The following is a 16,535-nucleotide window of genomic DNA, read 5'->3' as shown; positions in this document are numbered from 1 at the left end:
GCCGCAAGTGCTCCACCATCTCCTTGCTTAGTACCTCAGAGGCAGCCGTGCCTAGCTTTGTGTCGGCCAAGATTAGCAGCAAGCGGCTGAGCGCTAACCAGATTAAATCTGAGGAGGCAGGCCGTCTGACAGCGGATTAGCGCTAGCCACGCATCTGCCTCCACTCCTCCACCCCAGCGTCTGGGCTCTAATTAAATGTGTCAAATATGACGGCTACTTAACAATTAGCCAAGCGCTTCCTGGACACTGCTTATCACACACTTTGTTTTGGGACAAAATTCTCTCCATTAGACCTGTCATTACATCTGACAGAATCAGTAGGTTGTTAAGGATTTCTCATTATCTTCAGGGTGCTAAGACGAAGCTGCTTTCCGGAGACGGCAGTCACTTCATTTGGTCCTCGAAAGAAGCCTGCTCGACTCATTTACATTCCAAGCACCAACTTTTAGTGAACGATACACTGCATGGTTAAAACCTGGCAGACACCTGTTATAATTATTGAATACAGCTTGTGCGATCACCATTGTTATGCATAGTGAGTGATATGTGGTGCTCTGATGCAACTAAACATAAGGCCACTATAGGCTCGGTGGCAAGTGTCAGACAGAAATGTCTGAATTCCTAACAATGTGGTGTAGAGCAGCGTCTCTGAAGAGATGGAGCCATTCTCACTAAAGTGGCTATGGCTTTATGCCTTCAAATCCTCACAGCAGTGTTTCAGCATCTAGTGTAAAGTCTTGTAGAAGATGAGTAGAAGCTGATACTGCTGCTATTATTATTCATTTTTTAAATTAATTTCCTATAACTGCTTTATCCTGTTCATGGTCTTTGAGGGTCCAGAGCAAACCTGAAATTATTGGGCTGAAGGTGGGAACACACCCTGGATGTAGCGCCAGTCAATCACTGGACGTTACACACTCACACAGTCACACACACACTCACAGCTATGGACATTTTCGAAAAGCCAATCCAACTACTGGCATGCATTTTCATTTTTTTAGACACATCTAGAACACACCACACACACACACACACACACACACATTTTCCCGTTGATTTGTGTGACAACACCTGTTGTGCCACCCAATATTGTCCATAAACTTTTGGCCAACTAATATATATATATATACACACATATCACAAAGCATCCTAGTCGAAAACCCTCCTCGGAACTTTAGCATAGATGGGTGGGTATATGTAATGTCCGAACGTTTGTAGACACCCGTTATATTCAGTGTATTTGGTGTATTCAGTGACGTTATCATTTTCCAGGGAAGCTTTACAAAGAAATGTCTTTGAGAAAAAGTGGAACGCAGCTATTCATTTCCAAAATGTTTATTGAAAAATGAATACTGTGCTGAAGTGATTATCTGCACCAAGTCGTGAGTGTCTCGGCCCAGAGCCTGGCCTGGCTTAAAGGCCTTGAGGCCCTGGACGTCATTATTTACTGAGTGCAGTTACAGCATGTATCCAGCAGAGGTCACAGTTCGTCTCGTGGTGCCCTCAGAGGGAAGTTCTGAAATTCTTCAGGGACTTCCTCGCCTTTCTTTGACCTCTTATAAAATCCCAGAGAGTCCAGGAGATCACTGATCTCAGCTGCCTTCATCTTCTTCACTGGGACTGTCTGAGCACATACAAAAAAAATAGTACAATAAAAAAAAATAAAGCACAAGACAGATGAGTGTTTAATGTTGTGTTTTCCCTTACAACACTATTGTGTACACCACTGGTGCTGAGTAGGTATTGTAGATGTTAATTATATTGCTCTTCATAATGAGTCTAGCCATTGTATTAAAGTCCTAACATCTGTGGAAGCCCTTTGAATAGTGTGGGCATGAGGGGTATTAAGACCTCTACTGCTAAGCTATAGAGCAGTGGAGGTTGAGTCATTTCTCTGTGTGATGGAGCACCATCCAGTACCTGACCTCACTAATGTTCTCATGGGGGAATCTCATCTAATCCTCACTGAAATGTATGAGTATCTATTGGGGCAGTCATGGGTTAATGGTTGGAAAAGTGGACTTGGAATCAAACATGGCACCTAATCACCCAACTGCTCCCGGCGCACTGGGAGTGTGTGTGTGTGTGTGTTCAGTGTGTGCAGGTTTCCACAACTACAGCATACAATGTTTATATGTTAACTAGGCAGTGTTGCACTCTGCTGCATCAGACAAACTCGATTCAGTTTCAGCTTCATGGAAGTGGGTCACGCTGAGCTAAAGAAATTGATTCTGTTTGTAGATTTTCTGTCAGCAGTGTGCAAGGACCACAACACAGTGCAGAATGAGTAAAGGATGTCTTACCTTCACCTCCTCATCCTTGTCATTGTAGAAGATGAGACGGGGATTCTTGTCTTCTCCTGAATCATACTCCAGATTGTGACTTTTACAAACAGGTTAAAGAAAGCATCCACTAAAAGAGCATGAACTATAGCAAACAGATAACACAGCTGCTCTCCATAGAGCAAACTCAGGTTTGATTCCGTGCCTAAGCACGACTGCTAAAAGCATATTTAGGTAAGAAACAAAAAAATCCTTAAATTATATATATGTCAGTCAAAAGACATAAATTCATTGTCTGTAAGCGCTTATCCAGTTCATGGTCACGGTGGGTCCAGAGCCTACCTGGAATCATTGGGCGCAAGGCAGGCACACACCCTGGAGGGGGCACCAGTCCTTCACAGGGTGACACACACACACACACATACATACATACACACACACACTCACACCTATGGACACTTTTGAGTTGTCAGTCCACCTACCAACGTGTGCTTTTGGACCGTGGGAGGAAACTGGAGCACCCGGAGCGGGACTTAAACCCACAACATCCCGGTCCCTGGAGCTGTGTGACTGTGACAGTCCCTCGTGCTGCCCAAAACATTCATAATAATAATAATAATAATAATAATAATAATAATAATAATAATAATAATAATCTGCACAATTAACTTTAGGTAATAGAGCATTATGTCATTGTTGACTTATAATACACTACTGTTTTAAAAACCAGCAAGAAACTATAGCTGGATAAACACATGCACAGAGCTGGTATACATTCAATCTAATAACTATATGAGATTTTATATTACAGAAATGTTATATTATATTACTGAAATGAATTAAACGGCAAAGAAGATGATGATGATTATATTTTTTTTAAATCTGAAGCTGGTCAACTACATTATATATATATTCCCTGGACCTCGTAAGCTGCAGTTTTACAGTGTTTCTTTCGGTATAGTCTTTTCAGTAAAGATGTTGAACGATCAAGTCATGTTCAGGTGCTTTGTTGCAGGAGCAAATCTGTACACAATGTAAACATTGCATCTTCAGTGGCATCTAATGTAAAATTCTGTTTTCAGCCCCATCATGTTAAAAGACTGAAGGTCAAATCAACTCAGGTATCAAAATGATCTCAGAGTTTCCCGCCAGAAATTATGACTTGAGGGGATGTTCATGTGCAACTTTTCAGTTGGGATCTCGTATACAATAATTCAAATTGCATATGAATGCAATAATACTAATACTAATACTAATACTACTAATAACCAATTCTTTACAATAGTGTGTTTAATAATTAATACATTTTTAATAATAATAATAATAATAAGGCAGCACAGTGGTGCAGCAGTTAGTGTCACAGTCACACAGCTCCAGGGATCTTCAGGCAGTTCCATGCTAATCTGAAGTTAATGGGAGGATACTATAGGGCCCAGCGCTCCATTAGGAAGTTATAGAGCTCAGGCATCTTCTTTATGGATCATCCCACCAAACTGGGGGCCTTCAAAAAAAGAAATATCCCATCAGTTGGATAGTAAGTATAATTACTGAATTACAGACAGCATGAGCTTTCGAATGACATGGTGTGTTATACAGTAGAAGGGTCAAGCAGAACAATACAAAAGAAACAGACAGAGGACAACTGTGGGACAGCCAGGAAAATAAAGACAGGTCTAGGAAGTTGTTATTATTGTTTAACCTATGTAGCCTTTAACAGCATGGGACCATGTGGGACGCCACACTGTAAACATGCTCCGACCTGGAACATGATGAAGCTGTTACAATACAAAACAATACATGCTATCAACATTTTCAACAGGCTTAAACAGTGCCTTTCTTTAGATGCATTGTTAGTATACAGTGAAATATGTCACATATAATTATAACATTAAAAATTCACATGGTTGCATTTTTAATGATGTTAAAAAATGATGATGATAATGATGAAGATGATGATTGCTAGTAGTAGTGTATTTATATTTCTTTAGCTGACCAGACATAAGTGGACATAAGAAATAAGTATTTTTACATTAAAATATATATATATATATATATATTGGCTAAATTTAATAAATGGAGTAAAAAGCACAACACATTATGACATAGTGTATATTAATAATGTGTTAAATATTGTAAATACTCAGACCAGGTGTGCTCAAACCTTTGCATGCAAAACGTCCTTTAATTCAAAGTCAAAGTCAAAGTGAACTTTATTGTCATTTAGACAACACACAGCAGTGCACAGCTAAACGAGATTCTGTTTCTCTAAACTCCAATGTGCTATGCAAAATAAGACAATACGTAATTTAAATAGACATACTCACAATCAACTATAGACAATACAACTACCCAGAATAAGGCACCATATCTATGAAATTAAATAATAGCAGCAAGGTATGGCAGTGTGTATAAATAAATAGGTATACACATAAAATGTAATATACATATGAAGCAGCATTAAGTTAGTAACTGTGATTTCAGTGATTTACCCTGTAACATCATGCTACTTTGTTACAGCAATTAGCTTCAGTGCATTGTTCTATTACTCACATTACTTTTAATACAGTTTATAAATTACGCTCTGAACCATAGCAGACTGTGAAAGTTTACGGAGAGCTTTTTCACCTGGCTTCAGCTGTGAAAGCGACAACAAATCCTCTAACACTCACCAGCAGTTTGCCTCTGGCTATAATGAGTTTTTCCTGCCCAGCTGGAGTCTGGGAAATGTTCTCGGATGCTCTGCCCATGGCACAGAGGATCAGCGTGGTCAGCAGAGAGAGCCACATGCTGAGATCCCACAGTAATGCAGCTGTGTGTGGGGCTTCAGGTGAAGTACAGGTGGACTGATAAACCACTGTGGGTGGGCATGTGGCGAAAAGCCATTGGTCCCCTTTCAGCGGCCTCAGTGTGAAGACATCAGACAGAATTGTAGCGGTTTTGAAGAGATGGTGTAGGAGTGGCTTTTGTGAGTTGAACATGAGTTGATCATTCAAAGTCAGAATCTAATGATGTTTGTCCTTTCCTCTGTAGAATGCTGTCAACTTCTCAAAACAACTAGTGTAAAGCCTTGAGAGAATAGGAGAGGTTCAAGGTTCAAGATCTCCCTAATGATACCCTTCATTACAAAGGAACTATTCAATGCCTATATTACTAAATACTTATTCACACACTTAAAGGAACACTAGGTAGTATTTTTATATTACAATTACAGCTTCAAAATCATTGTAAGGCTTCACTGATCTGTAATAGTTAGAATAGAGCCTACATTGTTGCTGCTGTTGGCCCAGCACTACAGAAACTGCACTATGTAACTTTTGGACGAGGGTAGGACCTCAGCCATGACATTATTTCCATGTCCTTGTTTCTACACTCACTGTGCCTTTTATCAGCTCCGTTGTAGTTTTACAGTTATAGACTGACCTTTTTCAAAGGTCATTTTTAACTTTCGATGCTCAGCACCCCAACAGACCACCCCACAGCAGGTACTGTTTGGCTGGTGGATCATTCTCAGTGCTGCAGTAACACCAACATGATGGTGGTGGTGTGTTACTGCATGAGTGGATCAGACACAGCAGTGTGACTGCAGGATCAGGAATAGTCCATCAACCAAAACTATCCATCTATTAGAATCCTATGGGCAGTGTCTTGTGACCACTAATGAAATATTAGAAGATGACAGCACAAAGTGTACATCAGTCCAGACCTCCTGTGGCGCAACAAGAAGAGGAAAGCAGACAGTGGTGACTACAGACTGTTGAGCAGCTCGAGAATTTTATTAAACATGTGTAAACAATTTGTATCCCAAACGTCTAAGGAGTATAATAGAAACAAAGGTGATGTTACACTGGTTAAAATGTCAGGGTGCCATATGTTTGAGTGTGTTTCAGAAATCATATTCAAATTTACAAAATAAAATCTGAAGGATCAATTAAAATCATGGGATTTGTTTTCTTTCTCCATTTGGCAGTTAAACAAAGGTTCAAGAGGATTCATAAATCAGATTATGTTTGTATTGCTTTATATAATTTGCAGCAACTTTTCCAGAAATACATTGGTATATTAACCCAGTACAAAAGTAAAGAATAAATAGTTACTACACACACCAAATATTTCTGGCTGAATTAAAAAAAAAAATAATAATTAAAAAAAGTCAAGAAACGTATTATTTTCTGCAGAAAAAAAAAAACATTAAAAAGTTGGGTGTCTGTTGATCTGGAGGGTTGTGTTGTTTTATGTGAATCAACACTATGAAAGTTCAAAGTAAAGTAGTGCTCAGCTGCAAATTAATCTTAATTTCCCACAGAGCAGCACACCACTCTGAAGTTAATGTTTAAAGCATGCGAGCCAGAAAGCTCTCCCAAATCACACTAAGAAAAAGAGGCCGCCAATTGTAATATAACATTTCCTATCAGATGACTAAAGTTCTCAAAGATGGTGAAGAAAAGGTGTAAGCTCTAAGTCCCACATAAATTTAATGTGGAACAAGGTAGATCCACCTTAATGGTTCCCAATGAAACCCATTGTTTTACTGATGTGGTACCAGGACCCAAAGGAAATGTTTTCCCCTAAATTGGTTAAGGTGGTATTGAGTAGTTCCACTTTAACGGACCTCATTGTATTACCGATATGGTACAAGTACCCAAAGGTAATTGTTTCTCCTAACACCTTGTTTTTTTTAGTCACTATGAATAAGGTGAATAGAGATCTGTGGTCCTATTAAAGACACAGAATTCAGACGGCCATCAGAGGTCACTCTCTGACTTTGAGTGGCTAGTTTTTTTTATTTTTATTTATTTATGTATTTATTTATTTAAGTGAGTCACCATGAATAAAGAGAATAGAGATCTGTGGTGTCCTATTTCAGATACAGAGTTCAGATGGTTATCAGAGGTCACTCTCTGTTCTGGAGTGGCTAGTCAAATTATAGGTGTGTCTAAGTGACAGTCATGTGACACTGCTAAGGTTTATTTTTTTTAACTCACCATGAATGATGTCTGAGCTCAGCTTCAATATAAGAGATTCATTCATTCATTCATTCATTCATTAATCTGTAAGCGCTTATCCAGTTCAGGGTCACGGTGGATCCAGAGCCTACCTGGAATCATTGGGCGCAAGGCGGGAATACACCCTGGAGGGGGCGCCAGTCCTTCACAGGGCAACACAGACACACACACCTATGGACACTATTGAGTCGCCAATCCACCTACCAACGAGTGTTTTTGGACTGTGGGAGGAAACCGGAGCACCCGGAGGAAACCCACACGGACACTGGGAGAACACACCAACTCCTCACAGACAGTCACCCGGAGCGGGAATCAAACCCACAACCTCCAGGTCCCTGGAGCTGTGTGACTGCGACACCGTGCTGCCCCAATTTAAGAGATTGATTCTGGATATTTTGTTCATTCCAAATTTTTCAAAGAAAAATAATGTTCACAAGGTCAGGGAGCCCTAGGGCTTCGTGCTGCCTTCGGTGGTGAGGCACATCTGCAGTTCTCTTATAGCCACATTTGGCCTTTAATGACAATGTTGACTCAGGGTGAGTCTGTCTCCAACTCAGCCACAGGTCCACCTTATTTGGGCCAGATGTCGGGGTCTTTCGACCAAATCTGGACCACGTTAATATTTGGCCCACATCACATTTGCTATAAACCAGGTCAAGCCCGGCTCATGACAGTTGGGACAAGTCCAGGCCACACAACACTTGCCAGTTCCACAATTTAGCTCTAAAAGCCAAAAGTTGGGCCTAAATCTATCTAGATTCTCACTCAAAAGTGTAGCTAGTGCCCATGGATTCTTCAACCTTTAGAGCTGTGGTGCAAGTGGCATTGATTTCATCCTATTATTTGTTAACAGCATAACATGTGGCTGAAGTTGTTTGTGTGGTTGATGTGTAATGACTGTGACTGAGCAAAGCCAGACATTCCTAGATGTTTATTTTGTTGTGGTCAGTAACATTCATTTTGAATAGCAGAGAACATGAACAGGAACATGATCAGCATATTGACTGCGTTAATCATTCCTCTGATCAAACACCGCTCCACACTCTGTGCTGAATAAGCTCTCTCTCACACAACACACAGAGAGGTCTGACTCTACTGCGATTTATTTTACCCTGCACCGCATGAACAGTTATGCACTAGCACTTAACTATCCACAGATTTTCACCAGCAGAAAGCATATTTGTGCCTGTTGATTTAAAATCTAACAGCAGGCTGACCACTAGGGGGCCTGCAGTAAGGCCATGGCTCAGAAAATATAGAAGCTAATTTTGTGTATTTATTAAATGTAATGTATTTATCAGTTCATTTGTTATATAATGACTTATTACACAAACTCCATGTTGTAAAATGTATAAGAGAGGAATTGACTAATTATTTTTATGACAATACAATCAGAAAATCTGTGTAATCAAGTTGATATGCTAACAGCCTAAACGACACTGATCAGTGTTAGCCTTCAGTTTGACTTAACTACAATATACAAGTCTATGTTTTTTAAAACTGCCTTAAAAACTTTTAGACACGGGTTTATCCAGGATTTCCTCTGGAATGAAGGTTATTAACAGGTTAGTTTGCACTGCTTTGCTGCAATAGCAGCTTACCCAGTAAACAAGGAACGTCTATGGACGTTCAAATAGGTCTAAAAGTAGTCTGTCCGTCAAGGACATATTTTAAACGTCAATGGACGTCCAAATTCCATCTTAATAAGTTAGTTAAGTGGTGACCAATCGATAACGTCAGTGGACGTCCAAAATGCGTTTTATACAAGTAATTTATTTCGGGACTAATTAATAACGTCAGTGGACGTCCAAAATACGTCTAATAGTCGTCTTTTCAATGTCTGTGTTTGGACGTCTTTTCAACTTTCATTTTCAACCTTAAGAGAACGTTGATTAGACGTCAGTCATTACGTTGTTTCAACGTTGGATCAACGGCTATATGTTTACTGGGTATACTCTTTGTAAGGATTTTAGATTTGATGTGATCCTATGAGGGTTTAATTGCATTCAGCCATGAAAACATTAATAATGTCAGGTACTAACGCTACTTTCGCTACACTCTAAACACACTGTGACCCTGAACAGAAGCCCTTACATACAATGTATAAATGAAAGGTATCCTGCTCTGAACAAACTACAGCTCGCCATTTGCAGAGGACTTATTAACATTCCTCTCAGCCAATGACGATTGCCCAAGTGATGGAAAAACTCAGAGACACCTGCAGCGAGAACGGTGTTAGCAGTAAACGAGTATGATTTAATTAAACACTAATTCGGGCGATGTAACTAACACGCCGCCTCTCTGGTCCTGCTGCTCTGAATTCTCTTACATAGCACTTACATAATCTAATGTGAGAGCCAGTATTGTACAGAAGTGCATGTACACCAGGTCACCAACAGAGGGAGCCAGTGCTCCAGTGTGTAAATTGTGATCAACATAAAAAGTTGTCAGAAGAACTTCCAAAGTTTTGCCACAGACAATTTTGTTTCCAGTGAAAATAAACCACTCTCCATAGGAATGCTGCAGTCGAAACAGCCCACCGCTACCATCACCATCATCATCATCATCATCATCATCATCATCATCATCATCATCACCCCCCCCACCTCTCTGTCTCGATGAGTCACATGAAAAAGTTGCCTATTTCTCTACATTGATATTTTTGTTTTTAACTTTCTATACTATGGACTTTAGGGAGAGAGAGAGAGAGAGAGAGAGAGAGAGAGAGAGAGAGAGAGAGAGAAAACATCTGCAAGAGTACGAGACTGAAAAATAGAATAACTAAGAAAGAACAGAAACCACGTCAGAAGGGCAGGATACATAAAGGGAAAGAAAAAAATCGAGAGACAATCTATACTGTGGACTTTAGAGAGAGAGGGGGGGGGGGGGACAAGAGAGAATGACATGAACAAAAATCAAGAAAGGAAAAGAGACTATAGATTCTGAGAAAGACAGGAATAGATATGAATGGCAGAAAGAAAAAAGGGTATAAAATACAAGAGGAAACCAGAGAGAAAGTCCAAAAAACAGAAAAAAGGAATGTAAGCGAGGGAGAGGGGTAGAGATTGAGTTTTTCTCCAGTCTATGTTACGCAGCTGTTCCTGTGTGTAGTCCACATCTGTGAAAGTGATTGAGTGTTCCGAGCTGAACAGACTCAGTGTTTACAGCTGACCTCACAGCTCCTCATACACTGACCAGCAGAAGTTTGGGTACTCTGTTACATTGACATAAAGGCCCCTGTTGTAGCTTTGAGTTAGATGTCACCATCGCATAATCATTCAGCAAAGTGTTAGCTAACGTAACAGGTTTGGGTATTAAGTGTCCTCCTTCAACCATACTGAGCTGTTCGACAGTGTTGTGTTAGCACCAGTTCGAAACGAGGGAGTTGGCTTATGGTGTTTTTCCACTGCCTGGCATCAGCTCGACTCGGCTCGGCACGGCTCAACCCGCTTTTCCCAGCTCACAGTGAAGTTGCAAAAACCTAACAGAATCATTCATTCATTTATTCATTCATTATCTGTAATCGCTTATCCAGTTCAGGGTCAAGGTGGGTCCAGAGCCTACCTGGAATCATTGGGCGCAAGGCAGGAATACACCCTGGAGGGGGCGCCAGTCCTTCACAGGGCAACACACACACACATTCACTCACACACTCACACCTACGGACACTTTTGAGTCGCCAATCCACCTACCAACGTGTGTTTTTGGACCATGGGAGGAAATCGGAGCACCCGGAGGAAACCCACGCAGGCACAGATAGAACACACCAAACTCCTCACAGACAGTCACCTGGAGCGGGAATTGAACCCACAACCTCCAGGTCCCTGGAGCTGTGTGACTGCGACACTAACCTGCTGCGCCACCGTGCCACCCCCTAACAGAATCAGTGGGCTTTAAAAAAAAACCCATAACAACAGCAGTGGTAACGTTAGGTGCTGTTTACTCATTGTGTATTCACAAGTTCTCAGAAGCAGAAAATCATGGAGAGAGACACAGTCAATAGTTGCGTCCCAATTTCACATTTAATGCTAATCCTAACTACTGTTTCAATATGTAGTATGTATTGTATTTACAAATGTCAAAGTTGAGTATACTGACAAAATCCAATGTGTACGTACAACTAGTTGATTTCTGTGTATGGTAATGATGGAGACTATTGCCCCATAGTTCATTGAGGAACAAAAAGGGAGGAGCTTCTCATGTCTGGAGGGAGATATCTGAGTTTCTGCCTTTGAAAAAAATGGCAGACAGACAGTGTTGTAGCTACAACTTGGTATGACACACATTGTCATAGCAATAGTTCATCACATTCTGTTAGTATGAAAATGTGTAGTAGGTTATATTTTGTGTAGTAGCCTGCCAAACTCAAACTCAAACCGCTTATCCAGTTCAGGGTCACGGTGGGTCTGGAGCCTACCCGGAATCACTGGGCGCAGGGCAGGAACACACACTGGAGGGGGCACCAGTCTGTCACAGGGTGACATACACACACATTCAGTCACACCTATGGACACTTTTGAGTCACCAATCCACCTACCAACGTGTGTTTTTGGACCGTGGGAGGAAATCGGAGCACCCGGAGGAAACCCACGCAGGCACAGGGAGAACACAATACACTCCTCACAGACAGTCACCCGGAGCAGGACTTGAACCCACAACCTCCAGGTCCCTGGAGCTGTGTGACTGCCTGCTGCACCGCCGTGCCGCCTACATAGCATTATTGTGTAGTACAAAATTGTAACGCAGCCTATGTTTGTCCTCAACCCGTTCCAAGACCACTTTGATTGTGGGTATAGTTTCTCCACCTATCTCTTTGTATATTATTAAACAGGTAGGTTTTGTTGCTTCGTCTTTAAGGCTGATATATATATAAATGATCTTGTCACCCATTGGCTGCTTTTGAAAGCATTCCATATACTACAACCTCAATCTGTCTAAGAACTAATTTGTTAAAGGGCCCATAGCCCCCTTCATTTTTGTTCCGGACAAGCCCCCAAAATGTTTTGGCCATTGTCTAAGTGCCACCAGGAAGGAAGACCAAGTTCCAAAATGATTCTCAGGCCTGAGGAGAAATCACAGGAATAAAGTCAAGTATTCACTCCATTCTCTAGTTTATTCAAACATTTGTTGCTTTCATTATTACATCATGTCTCAATGCTCAAACCACAAACACTCTCAAAATGGCATCTTATGCTATACATATTTCTGTTGTCTTGTTTTCTCGTCAGTATAATGCTTGCAGACGGCTAGGTCAAGTTTTCCCCTCAGGATGTCCTTCAACATATTTATTAGACTCTAATCTATCTAGAAATCTTTCTTCTCTAATTTAACTACAGAAGGCCAGTGTTAATCACTTTCCCTTCCCACTCCAGGGTCGTGTCCTGAGTACATCATGTAATAAGCACTTTAAGGTCATGAACTTAAGCACAATATGTTCTATACTTCAATCATGTATCTGTGTATAACAATCATTATAGAGCATATTGGTGGATATTCATCATTATTATCTCATTACAATGTCATATTGCATTTTCCCACCACAGGAGTGTTTCAGCACAGAGAGCCAATCAGAATAGACAGCCAATAGCCAATCAGAAAGGAACTGGTTTAATTCTAAGAACTAAAGAGAAGTTAATAAATGGTTATGTAAAACAGAAGAGTGTCTACTTATTGGTAAACAAACTCCAAACAAATGTTAAAGTGGACCACGGGGACCACCAAGAGTAAGCTCCAAGAGAAATGCCCAGTATCAGCTTTTATCTTGGAATAGGTCTTGGAAATGGGTTTGCTTATTTTTAAGCATAAAAAACATTATGAAAAACTCTCTCTGTGTGTGTGTGTGTGTGTGTGTGTGTGTGTGTGGTACTGTAAACATTGCAAATCCTCCTAAAGCCAGCAGTATCTGGTCTAAGATCAAGCAGAACCTTTATCAGGCTCATCCGGTCTCTCCCTCAAATACACACACACACACACACAACCTCCCTGTCATCCTCTGTTCTCCTGCATGCATAACAAGCGGAAGCCATCTCTGGCTCCAGGCTCTTGTCTTCTCTCCTTCGCTCTCTTTGCTTCTTCTCCTCCTCCTCCTCCTCCTCTTCTCCAACAAAACCCTTCGGTTTTCCCCACACTCAGCAATTTAGGTATGACTTCCTCCAGCTTCCAACAAATGCTGACTGTTTGATCCTGGTCACACACACACACACACACACACACACACACACACACACACTATCATTAATGTAAGTGCACACTCACACACACACACACAAGGTTTGTTTTCATGCTTTGTCAAGGGGTTATTTATATATAGTTTAAATAAAATGTATATATACTAACTACATATTGATCAGCCATAACATTATGACCACCTCACCATTTCCATCTCTTATAGACTCATCCATCTGTTGCACAAGAGTAGAGTGGATCAAACACAGCAGTGCTTCTGGACTTTTTAAACACTGTGTCCACTCACTGTCCATTCCATTCGACACACACACCTTGTTGGTCGCCCACTAGTCCTTCAACAGTGAACACTGGACGCTGCCCACAGGATGCTACTAACTGGGTATTTTGGTTGGTGGACAATTCTCAGTCCAGAAATGACCCTTAGAGTATATTAAAACTCCAGCTCTGTGATGATTGTGTCTGTTTCACTCACTAGCAGCAAACCCCATGTATCCAAGTTCCCTTAAATGTGAACCTTACATTACAGTGTTTCAATATACACAAGCCATATATACAATATATGACTGAGGCCATAGGACTAATGTGATAGAAGAAAGAGAGCTCACACACAAACACACACACACACACACACACACACACACACACACACTGTTTGTTTAGATCACAAACATTACCTCTGTAATAAAATAGATTATGAAATATGTATCATAATAATATTACGTGATGTAATAGAGAGCTGTTGATCACACTGAAGTTACACACTGAAGTACTGTATAACAGCCCAAAGGATATATCCATTTGGGTCTTACAGGCCCTCCATTATCTTTACACAAGCAGTTATCCTTAGTATAAAACTCCTGCTCTGCCCTTGCTTTCTTCCCTTTTTGTCCAAAAAAATGTCCAACACACACACACACACAGGCCAACTAGTGCTGACCACAGCAGAGGTGATTTGCAGAGAGCTGAGAAGAGTGGACTACTGCAGCATTGCCACAGCTCTAATCTAACACTCCTAATTAAAAACACATGCTCTCTCACTCAGCAGGGAGAAAGAGTGTGCGTGTCTGTGTGTGTGAGACCGAGAGACAGAGAGAGAGAGAAAGAGAGAGGGGGGGGGGGGGGGGTAATAGGAGAATGAATGAGAGACAGGGGGTGGGGGATAAGTAAGGAAAGGGATGAGAGGTCTAACCCTTTTCACACTGAAACACACAGTGTTAGCGCTGACAGGTTTTTTGAGACAGTCCTGCAGGGTTTCAGAAGGAAAATAAAAGTCCCAATAAATCTTGGTGATAATTTACGCTTGAGTTGACCTGGACAGGGTTCTGTCCTGCGCTGCTTGACCTCACTGAGGTCCAGTGTTGTGGCAAGGGCAACGGGTCTCTGCATCTCTCACTTAGGTCTCTCTGACAGATCTCACTCACTCTCTATCTCTCTCTCGTCTGTCTCCGTTTTTCCATGTCTCTCTTTTAACTGTCTCCTCTCTCTCTCTTTCTTCCCCCACTTTTTTCCTTTAACACTCTGTCTCCTCTCTCACTATTTACACACCACTCTCTCTCTCTCTCTCTCTCTCTCTCTCTCTTTCTCTCTCACTGTCTCTCTCTCACACTCTTTCTTTCTCAGACCTAGATTTCCTCTGAATATTTGAAACTTGAAACCTGAATCAGCCACACAACTTCCTTTTCAGAGAGAGGGAGAGAGAGGGAGAGAGAGAGGGGGAGAGAGGGAGAGAGAGGGAGAGAGAGAGGGGGAGAGAGGGAGAGAGAGGGAGAGAGAGAGAGAGAGAGAGAGAGAGAGAGAGAGAGAGAGAGAGAGAGGTGGGGGCTGGAGAGAGAGAGGGAGGGATAAAGGGGGAAAAGTCTGTTTTCCGTTAGAGCCAGATCCTCTTTAATAAACGCGGCACAGAATTATGCTGACAAAAGGGAAAAACAGGAGAGCGATCAGGAGGTGCAGACGACTGTTTGCAGAATGTGTTTATCCTCTTCACTTAAAAGGATAATGTAGATCTGGATAGAAAAATATTCAAGTGTCCGCAGTTTATTCCCTCTGCCCTAAATGTAGTCGATCAGCTGAGACATAAACACCACTCCGGGTCGCACCAAAGGAATCGAATGATGCTCCATCCCACTTCCACTGTTCCACAGACCAACACCCCCCTCCCCCCCTCGCCCCTCCTCACCCCACCCCCAAATGACAGAGCACTATCCACTGCATCTGGAATGAGCTGGAGTTGCATTGACACTCCAAAACCAATCAGATTCCATCCTCAATACCTGACCATATTAAGCTTTATGTGGCTAAATGCCATCAAATCCTCACAGCAATGTTCCAAAATGAATTGTACTATTTTAAATGATGTATAGTTTAGGGATTGTATACTGTGTCGTCTGAGACTGCTTTTCCAAATAGTATTTGATTAAGAATGGAATAAAACTTTGTAGTAGTTTTCCTCTGCATCTGTAACCTACTGTGTAACTTTCAGGAGAATATCACAGCGTCTGTAGAATCCAGAAGACTGTGCGATGGCAGCATGAGCCTTTGCATTTTAACTGCTCTATTTTCTCATGTTATATTTTGACATTTCTTTGAAAAACAGCTCCCGGACCGTTTTCGTGACTCACGCTCCCAATCCTGCGGCTCAGAAGCTTCTGAAATGGAAGGCTTTTATTGGTCGAATTGGCTTCTGCTTTTAATTAGGGCACGCTTAAAGCTAAATCAGTACATTTTAAATCATAGTGTGAGTTCAGTAGTTTTGGCTGGTAATGATATGCTACGCACACAGACACACACTCACACACACACACACACACAACGCGTGAGCTCACTGCTGTTACTCTGTATGGTAAAGTGCTGATCTCAGCGTTTAGTGGTGAGAGGCCCGATCCAGGGCCAAACGCCTTCCAGTAAAAGTCTCTGATGCTGAGGGCACGGACACGTCGACTGTTCTACACACACACACACACACACACACACACCGGAGATCCACAGCCCGTACCTCACACAATGGTCAAACGATAATAAAAGGATGGAAATCTCTAGAACGTCGCTGTATTTGACCAGAGGAAAT

At 41.5% G+C, this 16,535-nt stretch overlaps 1 pseudogene; it reads right to left on the bottom strand.

Annotated features, from left to right (window-relative positions):
* Positions 1-1,480: 1,480 nt before the first annotated feature.
* On the bottom strand, positions 1,481-5,068 carry LOC136676215 (selenoprotein M-like; annotated as a pseudogene).
* Positions 5,069-16,535: the final 11,467 nt, after the last annotated feature.

The sequence above is a fragment of the Hoplias malabaricus genome, chromosome X2 (assembly GCF_029633855.1).
Source record: "Hoplias malabaricus isolate fHopMal1 chromosome X2, fHopMal1.hap1, whole genome shotgun sequence".
Classification (NCBI taxonomy): Eukaryota; Metazoa; Chordata; class Actinopteri; order Characiformes; family Erythrinidae; genus Hoplias; species Hoplias malabaricus.
This window is presented reverse-complemented; position numbering and strand designations above follow the sequence as displayed.